Below are 20,273 nucleotides of genomic sequence, written 5' to 3'. Positions count from 1 at the left end.
GCAAGAACAGTGCCACCTCTCCTGTTGGGTCCAGTGCAGTTGTAGTCAGGGCTCTTATTCATTCTCCTGAGATGGAAAAGCTATCAGCCCCTTTGCCAAACGCAGTGGTCCAGCGGGGTCCTGCCCCTACTCTTGGGGTTCCTGAAGGGCTCAATCCAGCAGCGATATCAGTGGAATAACCAGCCTCAACCCCCAAGCAGCAGCTCATATTGGCTGGAAACGCATGGATATATTCCCTTTCCCTTTATTTGCCCTCCATGTAATTTGTGTGTGTGTGTGTGTGTGTGTTGTTTTTAATACAGCTGCACAATGGCTTAATAGATTTTGTACACTAAATGAAATAGAATTTGAGTCTACATAGAAATTTACTCTGATCCTTTTCAATGGTATATCCAGGTGCCTTAAGTACATTAGGAATGTTGCACAACCATTGACTTGTAGAACATTTCCATCACAGAGTAACCTGGGCTAGTTATTACTCACTGCTCATTCCTCTACTTCAGTCCCTGTGACCAATGTTCTTCACTCTGTCTCTGGTATTTAATTTCTTTGGGATTTCTGCAAGCATGGAATCCTACAATATGGCCTTCTCTGTCTACCTACAGAACAAAAGAAAGATGCATAATTTTTTCAATGTTTTATAAAAATGAAATCTTATTACAAAGGAATGTTTCTGAAAGAACAATCATCATCAGAAGACCCCCCCAAAATTACTTTCATTATCTGGGGTAGTGTTCCATTTCATAAGTACACCTTGAATGGTAGAAACTGGAGAAATGTCTGGTTCCATGTGACAACTTTAATTTCTTTTATTTTCCCTTATAGGACACATTATAATATTGTAAAGTGCTTTTTATAAAAAATTAAAATCACAAATAAATCTTCCCATTTATTACTAACAAATCAGTAATAGAGTAAATTGTTCTTTAGGCTTTAGCCAGACTGTGTTTATGTAGTAAAATAATGCTTCAAATATGAAGGGAAAAAAGGAGTATTCCTTCTCCAGGAAATAATCACCCACAGTGGATAGTGTCCCAATTCCATGATTTCCTTCTGGAGTGTCTGTGTTTGTGTGTGTGTGTGTGTGTGTGTGTGTGTGTGTGTGTGTGTGACACTGAAGGAGGCAGGGAGAGGAGGAGTCAAGATGGCAGAGAAGTAGCAGGCTGAGATTACTTCACCTAGCAGGAGATCGGCTAGATAGCTCATTTAAAAATTGCAAACACCTGAAAATCCATCGGCAGATCGAAGAGAAGAAGAACAGCAATTCTGGAAACAGAAAAACAACCACTTTCTGAAAGGAGACCTGAATCCAAAGTGACAGAAACTTTAGACCCTGGGGGGAGGGGCTGGCTCCCGGGAAGCGGCGGAGCAACTGAACACAAAATCAGGACTTTTAAAAGTCTGTTCCGCTGAAGGACATCACTCCAGAGGCTAAACTGTGGCAAAGCCCACGTGGGATCAGCGTGGCCTCAGGTCCCGCAGGGTCACAGAAGGATCGGGGGTGTCTGAGTGTCGCAGAGCTTGCGGCTATTGGAACAGGAAATCCGGCTACAGAGACAGAGCAGACAGTAAGCTCACAGCTCAGTGTTACCTTGAAGTGGTCGCAGGCTCAGTGAGCTCGGAGCGTGGCTGGAGGTCAGGCAGACGGGAGTTACTGGGCCCTGTTGTCTGAGGGCGCACTGAGGAGTGGGCCCCCAGTCTCTCGGCTCCTCCTGGCTGGAGACCCAGAGGCCGCCATTTGTATTCCCGTCCTCTGGGACTCTATGGAAAGTGCTCAGGGAACAAAAGCTCCTGAAAGCAAACCTGAGGGGATTACTCAGCCCGGCCCCTGGTAAGGGCAGTGTAATTCTGCCTGGGGCAAAGACACTTGAGAATCACTACACCAGGCCCCTGCCCCAGAAGATCAACAAGAAATCCAGCTGAGACCATGTTCACCTACCAAGGAATGCGGTTTCAATACCAAGGAGAGCAGCAGAATTCCAAAGGAGGAGAAAGCAAAGCACGGAACTCATGGCTTTCTCCCTGTGATATTTTTTAGTCCTGCAGTTAATTTAATTTAATTTAATTTAATTTAATTTAATTTTTCTCTCTTTCATTTTTTTTTTTCTCACCTTCTGGTAAATTTTTTTTTAACTTTTACCTTTTCTTTTTTTAACCTTTTCTTTTTTAACTTTTACCTTTTTTTTTATCTAATATATATATTTTTTCTTTTTTATATTTTTCCTTAATCGTTTTCATTTTAATTCTATTCTATTCTTTTCTTTTTCTTTTTCTTTTTTTCTTTCTTCCTTTTTGAACCTCTTTTTATCCCCTTTCTCCACTCTCACGATTTGGGATCTCTTCTGATTTGGTTAAAGCATATTTTCCTGGGGTTGTTGCCACCCTTTTAGTATTTTACTTGCTCCTTCTTATACTCTTATCTGGACAAAATGACAAGACGGAAAAATTTACCAGAAAAAAAAGAACAATAGGCAGTACTGAAGGCTAGGGATCTAATCAATACAGACATTGGTAATATGTCAGATCTAGAGTTCAGAATGACAATTCTCAAGGTTCTAGCCGGGCTCAAAAATGGCATGGAAGATAGAAAAACCCTCTCGGGAGATATCAAAGCCCTTTCTGGAGAAATAAAATAACTAAAATCTAACCAAATTAAAAAAAAAAAGCTATTAATGAGGCACAATAAAAAATGGAGGCTCTCTAGGGCGCCTGGGTTGCTCAGTGGGTTAAGCCGCTGCCTTCGGCTCAGGTCATGATCTCAGAGTCCTGAGATCGAGTCCCACATCGGGCTCCCTGCTCAGTGGGGAGCCTGCTTCCCTCTCTCTCTCTCTCTGCCTGCCTCTCCATCTACTTGTGATTTCTCTCTGTCAAATAAATAAATAAAATCTTTAAAAAAAATGGAGGCTCTCACTGCTAGGATAAATGAGGCAGAAGAAAGAATTAGTGATATAGAAGACCAAATGACAGAGAATAAAGAAGCTGAGCAAAAGAGGGACAAACAGCTACTGGACCAAGAGGGGAGAATTCGAGAGATAAGTGACACAATAAGACGAAACAACATTATAATAATTGGGATTCAAGAAGAGGAAGAAAGAGAGAGGGGAGCAGAAGGTATACTGGAGAGAATTATTGGGGAGAATTTCCCCAATACGAACGAGCATCAAAACTCAGGGGGTTCAGAGAACGCCCCTCAAAATCAATAAGAATAGGCCCACACCCCATCACCTAATAGTAAAATTTACAAGTCTCAGTGACAAAAAGAAAATCCTGAAAGCAGCCCGGGAAAAGAAGTCTGTAACATACAATGGTAAAAATATTAGATTGGCAGCTGACTTATCCACAGAGACCTGGCAGGCCAGAAAGAGCTGGCATGATATTTTCAGAGCACTAAACGAGAAAAACATGCAGCCAAGAATACTGTATCCAGGTAGGCTATCATTGAAAATAGAAGGAGAGATTAAAAGCTTCCAGGACAAACAAAAACTGAAAGAATTTGCAAACACCAAACCAGCTCTACAGGAAATATCTCTAAGCAAAGAGAGAGCCTACAAGTGGTAGATCAGAAAGGAACAGAAACCATATACAGTAACAGTCACCTCTCAGGCAATACAATGGCACTAAATTCATATCTCTCAATAGTTACCCTGAATGTTAATGGGCTAAAGGCCCCTTTCAAAAGACAGTGGGTATCAGAATGGATAATAAAACAAAACTCATCTATATGTTGCCTCCAAGAAAGTCATTTTAAGCCCGAAGACACCTCCAGATTTAAAGTGAGGGGCTGGAAAAGAATTGACCATGCTAATGGACATCAGAAGAAAGCAGGAGTGGCAATCCTTATATCAGATCAATTAGACTTTAAGCCAAAGACTATAATAAGAGATGAGGAATAACTCTATATAATACTCAAAAGGTCTGTCCAACAAGAAGATCTAACAATTATAAATATCTATGCCCCCAAGGTAGGAGCAGCCAACTCTATAAACCAATTAATAACAAAATCAAAGAAACACATCAACAATAATACAATAATAGGAGGGGACTTTAACACTCCCCTTACTGAATGGACAGATCATCCAAGCAAAAGATCAGCTAGGTAATAAAGGCCTTAAAAGACACACTGGAACAGATGTAAATCACAGATATATTCATCCGCAAATCAAAGCAACAGAATACACATACATCTCTAGAGAACATGGAACATACTCCAGAATAGATCACATCCTTGGTCCTAAATCAGACTCAACCAGTATCAAAAAATTGGAATCATTCCCTGCATATGTTCAGACCACAATACTCTAAAGCTAGAACACAACCACAAAAGAAAGTTTGGAAAGAAACCAAATACATGGAGACTGAACAGCATCCTTCTAAAGAATGAATGGGTCAACCGGGAAATTAAAGAAGAATTGAAAAAAATCATGGAAACAAATGATAATGAAAATACAATGGTTCAAACTCTATGGGACACAACAAAGGCAGTCCTGAGAGGTAAATATATAGTTGTACAAGCCTTTCTCAAGAAACAAGAAAGGTCTCAGGTACACAACCTAACCCTACACCTAAAAGAGCTGGAGAAATAACAAGAAAGAAACCCTAAGCCCAGCAGGAGAAGAGAAATCATAAAGATCAGAGCAAAAATCAATGAAATAGAAACCAAAAAATCAATAGAACAAATCAACGAAACTAGTAGCTAGTTCTTTGAAAGAATTAATAAAATTGATAAACCCCTGGCCCGACTTATCAAAAAGAAAAGAGAAAGGACCCACATAAATAAAATCATGAATGAAAGAGGAGAGATCACAACTAACACCAAAGAAATAAAAACTATTATAATAACATACTATGATCAACTCTACGCCAACAAATTTGACAATCTGGAAGAAATGGATGAATTCCTAGAAACATATAAACTACCACAACTGAACCAGGAAGAAATAGAAAGCCTGAACAGACCCATAACCAGTAAGGAGATTGAAACGGTCATTAAATATCTCCAACCAAACAAAAGGCCAGGGCCAGACGGCTTCCCGGAGGAATTCTACCAAACATTTAAAGAAGAACTAATTCCTATTCTCCTGAAACTGTTCCAAGAAATAGAAATGGAAGGAAAACTCTCAAACTCATTTTATGAGGCTAGCATCACCTTGATTCCAAAACCAGACAAGGATCCCATCAAAAAAGAGAGCTAGACCAATATCCTTGATGAACACAGATGCGACAATTCTCACCAAAATACTAGTCAATAGGATTCAACAATACATTAAAAGGATTATTTACACGACCAAGAGGGATTTATTACAGGTCTGCAAGGTTGGTTCAAAATCTGCAAATCAGTCATGCAACCTCTTTGACCTCAGCTGCAGCAACATCTTCCTAGAAACAACACCAAAGGTAAGGGAAGCAAGGGTAAAATGGAACTATTGGGATTTCATTGTGATACAACACATCAATAAAGGAAAGAACAAGAACCATATGATACTCTCAATAGATGCTGAAAAAGCATTTGACAAAGTACAGCATCCCTTCCTGATCAAAACTCTTCAAAGTGTAGGGAAAGAGGGCACATACCTCAATATCATCAAAGCCATCTATGAAAAACCCACCGAAAATATCACTCTCAGTGGAGAAAACTGAAAGCTTTTCTGCTAAGGTCAGGAACATGGCAGGGATGTCCATTATCACCACTGCTCTTCAACATAGTACTAGAGGTCCTAGCCTCAAAATCAGACAACAAAAGGAAATTAAAGGCATCCAAATGGGCAAAGAATAAGACAAATTATCACTCTTCGCAGATGATATGATACTATATGTGGAAAACCCAAAAGACTCCACTCCAAAACTGCAAGAACTTATACAGGGATTCAGTAAAGTGTCAGGATATAAAATCAATGCACAGAAATCAGTTGAATTTCTCTACACCAACAACAAGACAGAAGAAAGAGAAATTAAGGAGTCAATCGCATTTACAATTGCACCCAAAACCATAAGATACCTAGGAATAAACCTAACCAAAGAGGCACAGAATCTATACTCAGAAAACTATAAAGTACTCATGAAATAAATTGAGGAAGACACAAAGAAATGGAAAAATGCTTCATGCTTCTGGATTAGAAGAATAAATATTGTGAAAATGCCTATGCTACCTAAAGCAATCTACACATTTAATGCAATTCCTATCAAATTACCATCCATCTTTTTCAAAGAAATGAAACAAATAATTCTAAAATTTATATGGAACCAGAAAAGACCTCGAATAGCCAAAGGGATATTGAAAAAGAGAGCCAACGTTGGTGGCATCACAATTCCGGACTTCAAGCTCTATTACAAAGCTGTCATCATCAAGACAGCATGGTACTGGCACAAAAATAGACACATATATCAGTGTAACAGAATAGAGAGCCCAGAAATAGACCCTCAACTCTATGGTCAACTAATCTTCGACAAAGCAGGGAAGAATGTCCAATGGAAAAAAGACAGCCTCTTCAATAATTGGTGCTGGTAAAATTGGACAGCCACATGCAGAAAAGTGAAATTGGACCATTTCCTTACACCACACACAAAAATAGACTCAAAATGGATGAAGGACCTCCATGTGCTAAAGGAATCCATCAAAATCTTTGAGCAGAACACAGGCAGCAACCTCTTCGACCTCAGCCGCAGCAACATCTTCCTAGGAACAACGACAAAGGCAAGGGAAGCAAGGGCAAAAATGAACGATTGGGATTTCATCAAGATCAAAAGCTTTTGCACAGCAAAGGAAACAGTTAACAAAATCAAAAGACAACTGACAGAATGGGAGAAGATATTTGCAAACGACATATCAGATAAAGGACTAGTGTCCAGATAAAGGACTAGTGTCCAGAATCTATAAAGACCTTAGAAAACTCAACACCCAAAGAACAAATAATCCAATCAAGAAATGGGCAGAGGACATGAACGGACATTTCTGCAAAGAAGACATCCAGATGGCCAACAGACACATGAAAAAGTGCTCCATATCACTCGGCATCAGAGAAATACAAATCAAAACCACAATGAGATATCACCTCACACCAGTCAGAATGGCTAAAATCAACAAGTCAGGAATTGACAGATGCTGGTGAGGATGTGGAGAAAGGGGAACCCTCCTACACTGTTGGTGGGAATGCAAGCTTGTGCAGCCACTCTGGAAAACAGCATGGAGGTTCCTCAAAATGTTGAAAATAAAACTGCCCTATGACCCAGCAATTGCACTACTGGGTATTTACCCTAAAGATACAAACATAGTGATCCAAAGTGGCACGTGCGCCTGAATGTTTATAGCAGCAATGTCCACAATAGCCAAACTATGGAAAGAACCTAGATGTCCATCAACAGATGAATTGATCAAGAAGAAGTGGTATATATACACTATGGAATACTATGCAGGCATCACAAGAAATGAAATCTTGCTATTGTTACAACATGGATGGAACTAGAGCATATCATGTTTAGTGAAATAAGTCAAGCAGAGAAAGACAACTATTATATGATTCCCTGATACTTAGGGGCCCATTGGGGTTGAAACATCTCTAACTTCTTACCTTTCTTTCCTGTCTCTCTCTTTTTCTTTTTCTTTTTCTTTTCTTTTCTTTTCTTTTTCTTTTTTTTTTTTTTTTTTTTTTTGTCTCTCATTTGTGTGGGGAACCTTGATTGCTCAGAAGTGTTCCAAGGTGCACCTTGACAGCACCATGGTTGATACATCCAGCTATATTTGGTCAGTCATCTCTCACCAAAATAACTAGAAGGAGGAATGCCCAACAGAAGAAAAATACAGAAGACGGACCCTCTGCAACAGAGCTAATGGTTATCAACAGAGACAATATGTCGGATAGAGAATTCAGGCTAACAAATATCTAGGCAATAGCTAGGTTGGAAAAATCCATGGATGACCAAACGGAATTGATTAGGGCCAATCTGAAAGCGACCTGATAGGATGTTAACAATGTTAGGGCTGAGCTAAAAACTAACAGGGATGAGTTTCACAAAGCTCTCAATGAGTTCCAATCTAATCTAAATTCTCTCAAAGCTATGGTAACTAAGACAGAAGATACAATTAGTGATCTGGAGGACAAACAGATTGAGAGAAAGGATCAGGAGGAAGCCTGGAACAAAGAGCTTAGAAACCACAAAAACAGAATCAAGGAAATAAATGATGCCATGAAATGTTCCAATGTCAGATTATTGGAATCCCTAAAGGGGAGGAGAAAGAAAAAAATCTAGAAGATATAATGGAACAACTTCTTCATAAAAATTTCCCCAATCTCGAAAATGGAACAAGCATTCATGTAGTAGAGGCCGAAAGGTCTCAGCACAAGATTATAGATTTAAAAAAAAAAAATCAAGGTACCTGATAGTCAAATTGAGGAATCATAATTGTAGGTATAATCTCTTATAAGCCGCTAAGAGACTCCTTACGGACAGAGGAAAGCCCATGAGAATAACGTCATACCTGTCCACTGAGACCTGGAAAGCCAGAAAGGTCTGGCAAGACATATTCAGGGCATTAAATGAGGAGAACATGCAGCCAAGAATACTTTATCCAACAAGACTGGCATTCAACATGGATGGAGAGATAGTTTCCAAGACCGGCAAAGTTTAAAAGACTATGCAACCACCATGCCGACACTGCAGGAAGTATAAAGGGGGTTCTAAAAGAGAGGAAAAGCCCTAAGAATACCATTGAACATTAATATACAGACAATCTACAGAAAGAAAGACTTCAAAGGTAATATGATGTCAATAAAAACGTATCTATCAAAAATCAATAAATGTGAATGGCCTAAATGCACCCATAAAATGGCACAGGGTTGCAGCCTGGATAAAACGAAAGACCCATCCATATGTTGTATACAAGAGACCCATTTTGAACCTTAAGATACACCCAGACTGAAAGTGAAGAGATGGAGAAGCATCTTTTATGACAATAGGCCTCAAAAGAAGGCTGGGGTAGCGATTTTTATATCAGATAAATTAGATTTAACTAAAGACTGTAGTCAGAGATACAGAAGGACAGTACATCATTCTTATAGGGACTATCCACCAAGATGATCTAACAATTGTAAATATCTATGCCCCCAATGTGGGAGTAGCCAATTACATAAAAATACTGTTAATCAAGATAAAGAGTCATATTGATATAAATACATTAATAGTAGGATATCTTAACATGGCTCTCTCAGAAATAAACAGATCATCAAAGCAGAAAATCAATAAATAAACAAGAGCATTGAATGACACACTGGACCAGATGGACCTCCTAGATATACACAGAACATCCCACCCTAAAACAACAGAATACTCATTATTCTCAAGTATACATGGAACCTTCTCAAGAATAGACCAAATACTGGCTCACAAATCAGGACTCAACCGATAGCCAAAGGCTAAGATTATTCCCTGCGTATTCTAAGATCACAATGCCTTGAAACTGAAGCTCAATCACAAGGAAAAGTTCCAAATGAACTAAAACACCTGGAAGCTAAAGACCACCTTGCTTAAGAATGCTTGGATCAACCAGGATATCAAAGAAGATCTGAAACAATTCCTGGAATCCAATGAGAATTAAGACACTTCAGTGCGAAACCTATGAAACACAGCAAAGGCGGTCCTTAGGGAGGAATACATAGCCATCCATCCAAGCCTCCCTCAAAAAAAATTGAAAAATCCAGAACACAGCAGCTATCTCTACACCTTAAAGAACTGGAGAAACAACAACAAATAAAACTACCTCCACAAATAAGAAGGGAAATCATCAAGATTAGAGTTGAGATCAATGAGGTAGAAACCAGAGATACAGTAGTACGTATCACTGAAACTAGAAGCTGGTTTTTTGAAAGAATCAATAAGTTCAATAGACCATTAGCCACACTAATCCAAAATAAAAGAGATAAAACTGAAATTCATAAAATTATGAATGAAAAGAGAGAAATCACAACTAATACCAAGGAGGTATTAACAATGATCAGAAGTTATTATCAACAATTATATGCCAATAAGTTAAGCAACCTAGATGAAATGGATGCATTCCTGGAAAACTATAAACTCCCAAAACTGAACCAGGAAGAAATTGACAACCTGAATAGACTAACACCTAGTAACGAGATTGAAGCAGTGATCAAAAACCTCCCCAAAACCAAGAGCGCAGGACCTGGCATATTCCATGGGAATTTTACCAAACTTTCAAAGAAGAAATAATACCTATTCTCCAGAATCTGTTTTTAAAAAATGAAGAAGAATGAAAACTTTCAGACTCTTTTTATGAAGCCAGCATTACCCTGATCCCCAAACCAGGCAAAGATCTTACCAAAAAGGAGAATTTCAGACCAGTATCCCTGATGAATATTGATGCTAAGATTCTCAACAAGATCCTAGCAAACAGAATCCAACAGCAAAGTAAAAAATTATCCACCATGACCAGGTGGGATTCATTCTTGGGCTACAAGGATGGTTCAACCTTTGCAAATCAATCAATATGATACAACAAATTAATATGAGAATAGAGAAGAGACATGCGGTCCTCTCAATTGATGCAGAAAAAGCATTTGACAAAATCCAGCCTCAGTTACTGATTAAAACGGTTCAAAGTATAGGGATAGAGGGAACATTCCTTAACTTCATCAAATCTAGCTATGAAAGACCCACAGCAAATATCATCCTCAATGGGAAAAAGCTTGCAGCCTTCCCGTTGAGATCAGGAACATGACAAGGATGCCCACTCTCGCCACTCTTATTCAACATAGTATTAGAAATTCTAACAACAGCAATCAGACAATAAAGAGAAATAAAATATATCCAAATTGGCAATGAAAAAGTCAAACTCTCTCTCTTCACAGGTGTCATGATTCTTTATATGGAAAACCCAAAAGACTCCACCACCAAACTACTAGAACTCATACAGCAGTTCAGCAACGTGGCAGGATACAAAGTTAACGTACAGAAATCAGTGGCTTCCTCATACACTAACAATGAAAATACAGAAAGGGAAATTAGAGAATCGATTTCATTCACTATAGCACCAAGAACCATAAGATACCTGGGGATAAACCTAACCAAAGAGGTAAAAGTTCTGTTCTTGAGGAACTACAGAACACTAAAAAACGAAATTGAAGAAGATACAAAGAGATGGAATACCATTCCATACTCTTGGATTGGAAGAATAAACATTGCTATAGATTAGAGCAATCTATACTTTTAATGCCATTCAGATAAAAATTCTACTGATATTTTTCAAAGAGCTTGAGCAAATGATAAAAAAAATTTTATGGAATCATAGAGACTGAATCGCTAAGGAAATGTTGAAAAATGAAGATAAAACTGGGGGCATCATGCTACCTGATTTCAAGCTTTATTACAAAGCTGTGATCACCATGACAGCATGGTATTGGCATAAAAACAGACACACAGACCAGTGGATGATAGTAGAGAGCCCAGATATGGACCCTTAGCTCTATGGGCAAAAATTTTTCTACAAAACAGAAAAAAATATACAGTGGAAAAAAGACAGTCTCTTCAATAAATGGTGCTGGGAAAACCTGGCAGGTATATGTAGAAGAAAGAAACCTGACCATTCTTATACACCATACACAAAGATAAACTCAAAACGGATAAAAGACCTCAATGTCAGACAAGAATCCATCAGAATCCTAGAGGAGAACATAGGCACTAATCTCGTTGATATGAGTCACAGAAACTTCTTTCAAGTTATGTCTCCAAAGGCAAAGGAAATGAAAGCGAAAATAAACTTTTGGGACTTCATCAAAATCAAACGCTTCTTCCCCGCAAAGTAAACAGTCAAGAAAACAAAGAGGCAACCCATGGAATGAGAGAAGATATTTGCAAATGACAGTAAAGACAAAAGGTTGATATCCAGGATCTATAAAGAACTCCTCAAACTCAACACACAGAAAACAGATAATCATATCAAAAAATGGGCAGAAGATATGAACAGACACTGCTCCAATGAAGACATACAAATGGCTATCAGACACGTGAAAAAATGTTCATCATCACTAGCCCTCAGGGAGATTCAAATTAAAACCACATTGAGATATCACATTACACCAGTTAGAATGGCCAAAATTAAGAAGACAGGAAACAAAATGTGTTGGAGGTGATGTGGAGAAAGGGGAACCCTCTTACACTGTTGGTGGGAATGCAGGTTGGTTCAGCGTCTTTGGAGAATAGTATGGAGATTCCTTAAGTAATTAAAAATAGAACTTCCATATGAGCCTGCCATTGAACTACTGTGTTTTTACCCCAAAGATACAGATGTCGTAAAAAGAAGGGCCATCTCTACCCCAATGTTTATAGCAGCAATGGCCACAGTCACCAAATTGTGGAAAGAAACAAGATGCCCTTCAACGGATGAATGGATAAGGAAGATGTGGTCCATATACACTATGGAGCATTATGTCTCCATCAAGAAGGATGAATACCCAACTTTTTTAGCTACAAGGACGGGACTGGAAGAGATGATGCTGAGTGAAATCAGTCAAGCAGAGAGATTCAATTATCATATGGTTTCACTTATTTGTGGAGCATAACAAATAGAATGGAGGACATGGGGAGTTAGAGAGGAGAAGGGAGTTGGAAATTGGAAGGGGAAGTGAACCATGAGAGACTATGGACTCTGAAAAACAATCTAAGGAGTTTGAAGTGATGGGAGGGTGGGAAGTTGGGGTACCAGGTGGTGGGTATTGGAGAGGGCACGGATTGCATGGAGCACTTGGTGGGGTGCAAAAATAATGAATACTGTTATGCTGGGAAAAAAAAAGATGTGGTTTATATATACATAATAGAATACTATGCAGCTTGAAAATAAATTACATCTTGGCATTTTCGTTGACGTGAATGGAATAGAGGGTATCATGCTACAGAAATAAGTAAAGTGGAGAAAGACAACTATCATATAATCTCCCTGATATGAGGAAGTGGAGATGCAACATGAAGGGTTAAGGGGGTAGGAGAAGAATGAATGAAACAAGATGGGATTGGAAGGGAGTCAAACCATAAGTGACTCTTAAACTCACACAAAAAAATGAGGGTTGCTGGGGTTAGGGCTTATGGGAAAGGGGGCTGGGTTATGGACATTGGGGAGGGGATGTGCTCTGGTGAGTGCTGTGAGGTGTGTAAAACTGGTGATTCACAGACCTGTACCCCTGGGGATAAAATTACATTATATGTTTATAAAAATAAATTTAAAAAATGAGATAGGCCTGTAGAAATCTGAGTGTATTTAGCCCAACAGAGGGCCCATAGTGCAGAGGATTAGAAGCAGAACAAGGTGTTTCCAGAGTGGGGTTATAAAGGAGGCCATGGTGATTGGAGGAAGCAGAAAGGGGGAGCAGAAAGGAAAGGGAGGAGGACCACAACCTGGGGTAGACAGACAGTATCAGTGTCCAGCTCCTAGTGCTGTGTGACCATATTAACCCACACTCGGTGGCTTAAACAAGAAAGACTGTCTCACAGTCTGACAGGAGACTATAAGGACAAAAATCTAGCAGTGCTCAGCTAGGAGGTCCTGCCAGAACCCCTCAGGTTTTTGGTGCTGTTTCCAACACCAAGGCAAAACCTACTTCTCTGAGATCCTGAGCTCTTTTAGGGGTGTTGGCAGGATTCACTCTATCTCAAAAGGCCTGAGTTATTCTGTCTGTTGTTTACTCTCATTGCTAGGGCAAATGCTCATGTGTTTGTCAGGGCTCAACAATGGGGCTTGTACTCCAAGGTGAGGATCTGAGAGAAAAAACGGGTCAAAGGCAGCATGGGGATGGGCAATGAGATTTTAGAACTAAATCTCAACTGGAGCTTTTTCATCATGTGGCCATGTTCTGTGGAACGGATGAAATCTCTAAGTCCAGACCACATTCCAACAGACAGGGTTATAAAGATGTTTAAACCAAATATTTGTTTTCAGGGAACCACTGGGAGGAGAAGGTGAAGACCCCTGCAGGGTTAATGCGTTGCACAGAATCACAGACAGTAAGAAAGCTGAAGCAGGCATGAACTCAGTTCTTTGTGAGTGTCCTGAAATTGGAGGACCTAGATACATCCATTCAATCGCTTGAGGGCTCTGGAAAATGTTGTGTGGAAGGCAGGGGCTATAAATATGGAGAAGATTTCAGGGTGAGAGTGAGCATTGATATCACAGACAGAAGGCATTCCAGCAAGATCTTGTCTGAGGGGGATCCCAGGTCATGGCAACCCACTTAATGGACCTTTATCCACATGACACCCATTAGAAAGGAGGTAATATGCAGCACAGGATATGCAGTCTCTAGGGGTAAAGGGGGAATCTGACCATCAAGGCCAAGTCTCCAATCCCAATTTTTAAATTTGCTTTGCAAATTAGAAAGCCTAAGTTCTTGGGAAACTATGGCCCATCTCTCAGTAGATGGGGCTGTCACCTTCTGGGACCCCAGAATGTGAACATAGATGAATAGATGTGTGCCCACAAAAACGATAGTGAGCACACACATACACACACACACACACACACACAGGTGCACACACACTCACCATTAGGGACTGTAGAGTGGGATATAACGAGTTGTAGACTAACACAAAGTGAGAAGAGGAGGAAAATGTGCTTGGACTTATCTCCTACATGTGGCATTCCTACAATATCATAAACATTATTCCACATATATCTGTGGAAATCTGGAGGAAGTCCGTGCTAGAAACATCATTATTGTACAGATCAGTTGCAGAGCACCTCTCACAGGGATAATGACTTTTTCAGGGACACAAACTGGTAAGAATGTAGAGTGTGTCTGAAGCCAGGTTGGGCCCTGTCTGCATTTATACCTTCCTTGGGGGTCAGTGGAGGGAGTGTGTTGGTGTACCTATGTACAGATATGGCCTTGTATGCAGAAAGGAGATGGGCAGACAGCATCCCAGAGCACTGTTTGTGTAGGTGATAATCCAGAGGGGACTTGGTAGGTGATCTCAAGAAGTGATGTCACTTTCTTGACCACAAACCCCAACAGAATTTGGAACCCTTCAACCAGGTGGTCACATTCTAGTGTAGTCAGGTACCAGAGTTACATGGCTAGAGACATCTGATACAGAAAAATTATCTCTTACTGCTTGCATTCTTCCTGGGTCTCTGGCTTCTCTAAACCCCAGGAAACAGCTTTCTCAAATACTGCAGACATTTTCCCAAACCTCATTTGCAATGCCTCAGGGCATTTGGTAGGAGTTCCATAAAATGATTTGAGAGTATGGTTCAGGATAAAGGTGCCTGAAAACATGTAGGGTTAGGATTAGGGCCTCGGGACTTGGCAGGTCTGATCTGCTGGCTCCTAGGCCAGCTGTCCCAGTGGCTGATTGGAGGACAGGACTCAGGTTGTGTCAGACTGTGCATTATTGTCCGGGGGTGTACAAAAGTGGGAAGACACTGGGGGTCATACACGTAGCCCTAAACTAGGGTATTGTGCAGTTTCATAGGGCATGGTTTCCTTCTGGTGAGCAGGGAGAGTCCTGTTGTGTGGCTCCAGAGTCCCCAAACTGGAGGGCTTATGTTCCAGGACTCTGGGGACGGAATTCTTAAAACCCAAACTGTTTATGAATAGGGTCTAGGTCATGGATCACTGAAATACAGAGGGTGACAGGAGATACTCAGAATCTGAAGTTAGGGAGAGAGTCAGGCATTCGCTCAGACAAAATTTGTGACCACTAAGGTAGCTATATGTTGTGGTGGGCTCCTGAGGACATGGAGGTTTCTCCTTCTCTGGGAGTTTTGCACAATTCCAAAGAGCAAGGTTTCATTGACATGGAGACGTGGAGTCCTGCAGTATTACTCTAGGGTCTCACAAATGGAGGGATTCAAGAGCATGGCTCTGGGTATGGATGCCTGAAAACTAGACTTAGGGTTAGGGATAGGGCCTAGGGGCATGGTAAGTCTAATCTGATGACTCTGGCACGAGATACATGGGTGGTTGACTGCATGATGGGCCTCAGGCTGAGGGACCGAATGTATATTACTATTAGGGTTGGCTTCCATAATGGGGGCAGGGGGCTTCGGGCTTGTGCAGCTTTCTCCTAATGTGTGGGTTTCATGCAGCTCCATAAGGCATGTTTTCCTGTGGTGGCCTCCTGTGTTCTACATCTGGAGGGCTTGTGAACCAGGAATCTGAGGACAGAAGTCTGAATACCCAAGCTAGTTAAGGTTTGGGCCTAGGGCCTTGCAGGCCAAATCTGCAGACACTGAGGCAAGCTTAAAGGCTTAAAGGGACCATGGAGTTTTGTACCACACTGGGGGTCTTGCTCCAAAAAGCTTGTTTTATTCTCAGGAATAGGTGGTGTCCTAAACCCACACTAGTTTTTTTTTTTTTTTTTTTAAGATTTTATTTATTTATCAGAGAGAGAGGGCAGGAGAGAGCGAGCACAGGCAGACAGAATGGCAGGCAGCGGCAGAGGGAGAAGCAGGCTCCCCGCTGAGCAAGGAGCCTGATGTGGGACTCGATCCCAGGACGCTGGGATCATGACCTGAGCTGAAGGCAGCTGCTTAACCAACTGAGCCACCCAGGCATCCCAAACCCACACTAGTTTTAAGATTAGGTCCTTGGTTTTTGGAGATATGGAGAACCTTCAGAGATGGAAGAAATCTGCTATGCCCCTGAGGCCAAGAACACTTTTTCAGGCTTACATGGACACATTTACCCATTGCAACACTTAGCCTGAACCCCATTTTGAACATAGCCGCAAGGGTACCTGGGCCCAGAGCCAGGTATAAGACCTACCATGCCACTAGGACCTAATCCTAACCCTCAGTTGGCTTTTCAAGCATCAATACCTGGAACATTGTTCTAGAGTCCCTCCATGTGGGGGAACCCTAAACCATAAAGCAGGACACCACCTACAGCTTAGAATAAACCAAGCAATTTGGAACTGCAAAACCCAGATTGGGAGGAAAGTCCATGCCACCATGAAGCCATCTATGAGTTCAGCAGAACTCATGGATACAAACTCCAGCCTGTGCCACATCCTGATACTTGCCTTCACCTTAGATCCCAGGGAGCTTATCTCAGCCTCTGCAGATTGGGTCTGCCACACCCTAGGCCATAACCCTAGCCCTAGCATGGGTTCTCAGACTTCCATCCTAAAAGTCCTAGTCCCTCAATTAGGGAACACTGAGCCATACCACAAGACTGTGCCTGTCCTCCAGATGGAAAATGTGCCTTATTGATCTGCATCCAACCCCTCTATTAAGGGAAAGGTGCACGAAACCCCAAAGGCAACCCATGACAGAAGCTGGCCTTGGACGTTAATACACATTCTGCCCTCAGCCAGAGCACTGACCTCCAGTCAGCCACCAAGTAGCTGGCGCCAGTGAAAATGCTGCAGAATTTCCATGCCCCTAGGCCCTACCACGAATCCTAGCTTGAGTTTTCACGCATACATACCCAGTTCCCTGCTCTCATTCCATATGGGGGTCCCTAAAGCCATACACAGGACTCCACCTGTCCTCCAGAAGGAAACCATACTATTTGGAGCTTCACAAAACCCCCAGAACAGGAGAAAACTCCATCGACCCAAGAGGCCATGCACACACATACGACAGCCTAGTGGACACAAATTCTATTCTGAGCAAATGCCTGACACTCGCCCTCATTTCAGAATCTGGAACCTTGCCTCAGCATCTGCAGATTGGTGATCCATGCTTTAGACACTAACTGGAAACCTAGCTTTAGTTTCAGACTTTTGTCCCCAGAGTCCAGGTACACAAGTTCTCCAGTTTGGGGACTCTGTTGCCACACCAGGACGCTCCCTGTCCTCCAGATTGAAATCGTGTCCTATGGAACTGCACAAAACACCTATATTATGAGAAACACACCCTGCACCCAATGTCACTCACTTGTATATGCTACCCTGGATACCAATGCACTGTGTGACACACCTGAGTCCCATCCAAGCAGCCACCAAGACAGCTTGCCCCAGTGCCAGGAGATTGGACCTGCCATGCCACTAGTCCCTTATGCTAAATCTTGTTTTGGTTATGGGGCATTAATACCCAGAGGTCTTCTCTTGAATCCCTCCTTGCCCCCATGATTCTAAACCTACATTCAGGAGAGCTTATCAGCAGAGACTCCAATCAACCATCAATACAGCTAGAGCCAGAGGCAGCTGAATGCATCTGTCATGCCCCTAGGCCAAACTCCTAACACTAGTTTGAATTTTCAGGCATCCATACACAGAGCCCTTCTCTGGAATCCCTCCACATAGGGGATCCCTTATCCATAAAACAATCCTCCTTTCCCCCAGAGGAAACACTGCTTATTGGAGCTATGTAAAACCATTAGAGTTGGAAGATATCAGCTTTACCTCTGAGACCACGTCCACTTCTGCAGGCCACCATGGACACAATTATCCATTGTGACCCTTAGCCTTAGCTGCACTTTGAACACAGTCTCAAGGTTACCTCGAGCAGAGACAGGGTATAAGGCCACTAGGACCTAATCCTGACTCTCAGCTGGGTTTTCAGGCATCAACATCCAAACAAATGATCTCAAATCCCTCAATATGGGGGAACCGTGAGCCATAAAACTGAACATATCCTATCCCCGGAGGAAACCTTGCTATTTGGAGCTGTGTCAAATCCTCAGGTTTGGAGAATCCCGCATGGCTCCCGAGGCCTCCCCAATTTCTTGGGCTACTCTGGACAAAAGTGCACATTTTGACACACCCTAAGCACTCACCTCCAGTCAGAATCCAAGGTAAATGGCCCAGGGACATAAAATTGAACCCGACATGCCCCTAGGCACTATCTGACCGTACGTTAGATTTTCATCATCTGTCCCCATTGGCCTGTTCTCCAATACCAACATACGGGTGTCCATGTGCCACAAAACAGAACACTTTTTGTCTCTAGAAAAATAACTTGCTATTTTACACTGTGCCAATCCCTCAGGGTAGGATAATTGTGAATGGCCCCTGATCAACCACCATATTCCAAGGTATCCCTGGACACAATCCTGCACTGTGACCCATCAGCATGAGACTCCATTTCAACTCACACCCTGGGTAGTTTGCCCCAGAACAAGCAGAAGAACCTTTCATATTCCGAGGCTGCAATGGTAATACGAGGTGGGTGTCCAAACATCCATACGCAGAGCCCTCCTATTGAATCTTTTCATATGAGGGACCCTGGAGCCATCAAAGAGGAAACCCCTCTCCATTAGAAGGAAACTGTGTTGTTTGGATCAGCTCACAATGCCTAGCATGTGAAAAGTCCTCATCAAGCCACCCCTCCATTAGTTGGCCATCATGGAAACAAATTCCAGCATGAGGAAACATCTGACACATTGGACTTTACATCAGATGCTGGAGATCTTGATTCAACACTTGCACATTGAGACTGCCATGTCCTATGCTCTCAACATAACCCTAGTTGTGTTTTCAGACTTCCGTCTTCACATTCCGGGCCCACAAGCCTTCCAGATTGGGAATTCTGGAGGAACAACACAGCACTCTGCCTACACAACAGAAAGAAAAAGTGCCCTATGAAACTGCCCCAAAACCCAAATGAATACCTGTAAGGGCATGGTATGTGGGCTTCTGGTCCAATACCAAGGGGGCTTGTTTGAAAGCAGGCTCAGGTTGAGAGTCACAATGCCTCTTTGTGCCCAGGGCGGCCCTCATGAGTGGGCATGATCTCACAGGCCATGCTGGCTGTCCAACTGAGGGTTGGACACTCATTCCAAAAGCCAGGTTTTCCTGCCATATGCAGGGGTTTCAGATTAGGTCTGGGGACAGATGCCTGAATACTCAGGTTGGGTAGAGATGAGTGCCACTGCAGGATATGGGGCCCACTACCATGGCTGACAGGGAGTCTGTGTCAGACAGAGCATTAGTGCAAAGGGTGGCCTATAATATTGGGGTGGCTTCGAGGGTCATGCAGGAGGATCCTCATGTGGGGTTTCTGGGAAGACCCATAGGGCACTTCCTTCTGGTGAGCAGACAGAAATCTGTGTTGTGACTCCAGAATTCCCAATCTGGAGGGCTTTCAGGGCAGAAGTATAAGGATGGAAGTCTGAAAACATGAGCTACAGTTCAGTTCAGTGCCAAGTGCAGGGCATTTTAAATGTGCAATGGCTGATTCCCAATCTTCAGCCCCTGAGTAAGGGCGAGTATCAAATGTTTGCTCACGCTAGAGTTTGTGTCCATGATGGCCAACACATGGATGGGTGGCGTCATGAGGCCATGGAGGTTCCCCCACACTGGGGCTTGTGAGCTGCTCCAAAGAGAAAAGT

This window comes from Mustela putorius, unplaced genomic scaffold (genome assembly GCF_011764305.1).
Source record: "Mustela putorius furo isolate JIRA1106 unplaced genomic scaffold, ASM1176430v1.1 tig00000914_pilon_pilon_pilon, whole genome shotgun sequence".
NCBI lineage: Eukaryota > Metazoa > Chordata > Mammalia > Carnivora > Mustelidae > Mustela > Mustela putorius.
Note: the sequence above shows the minus strand (reverse complement) of the source record.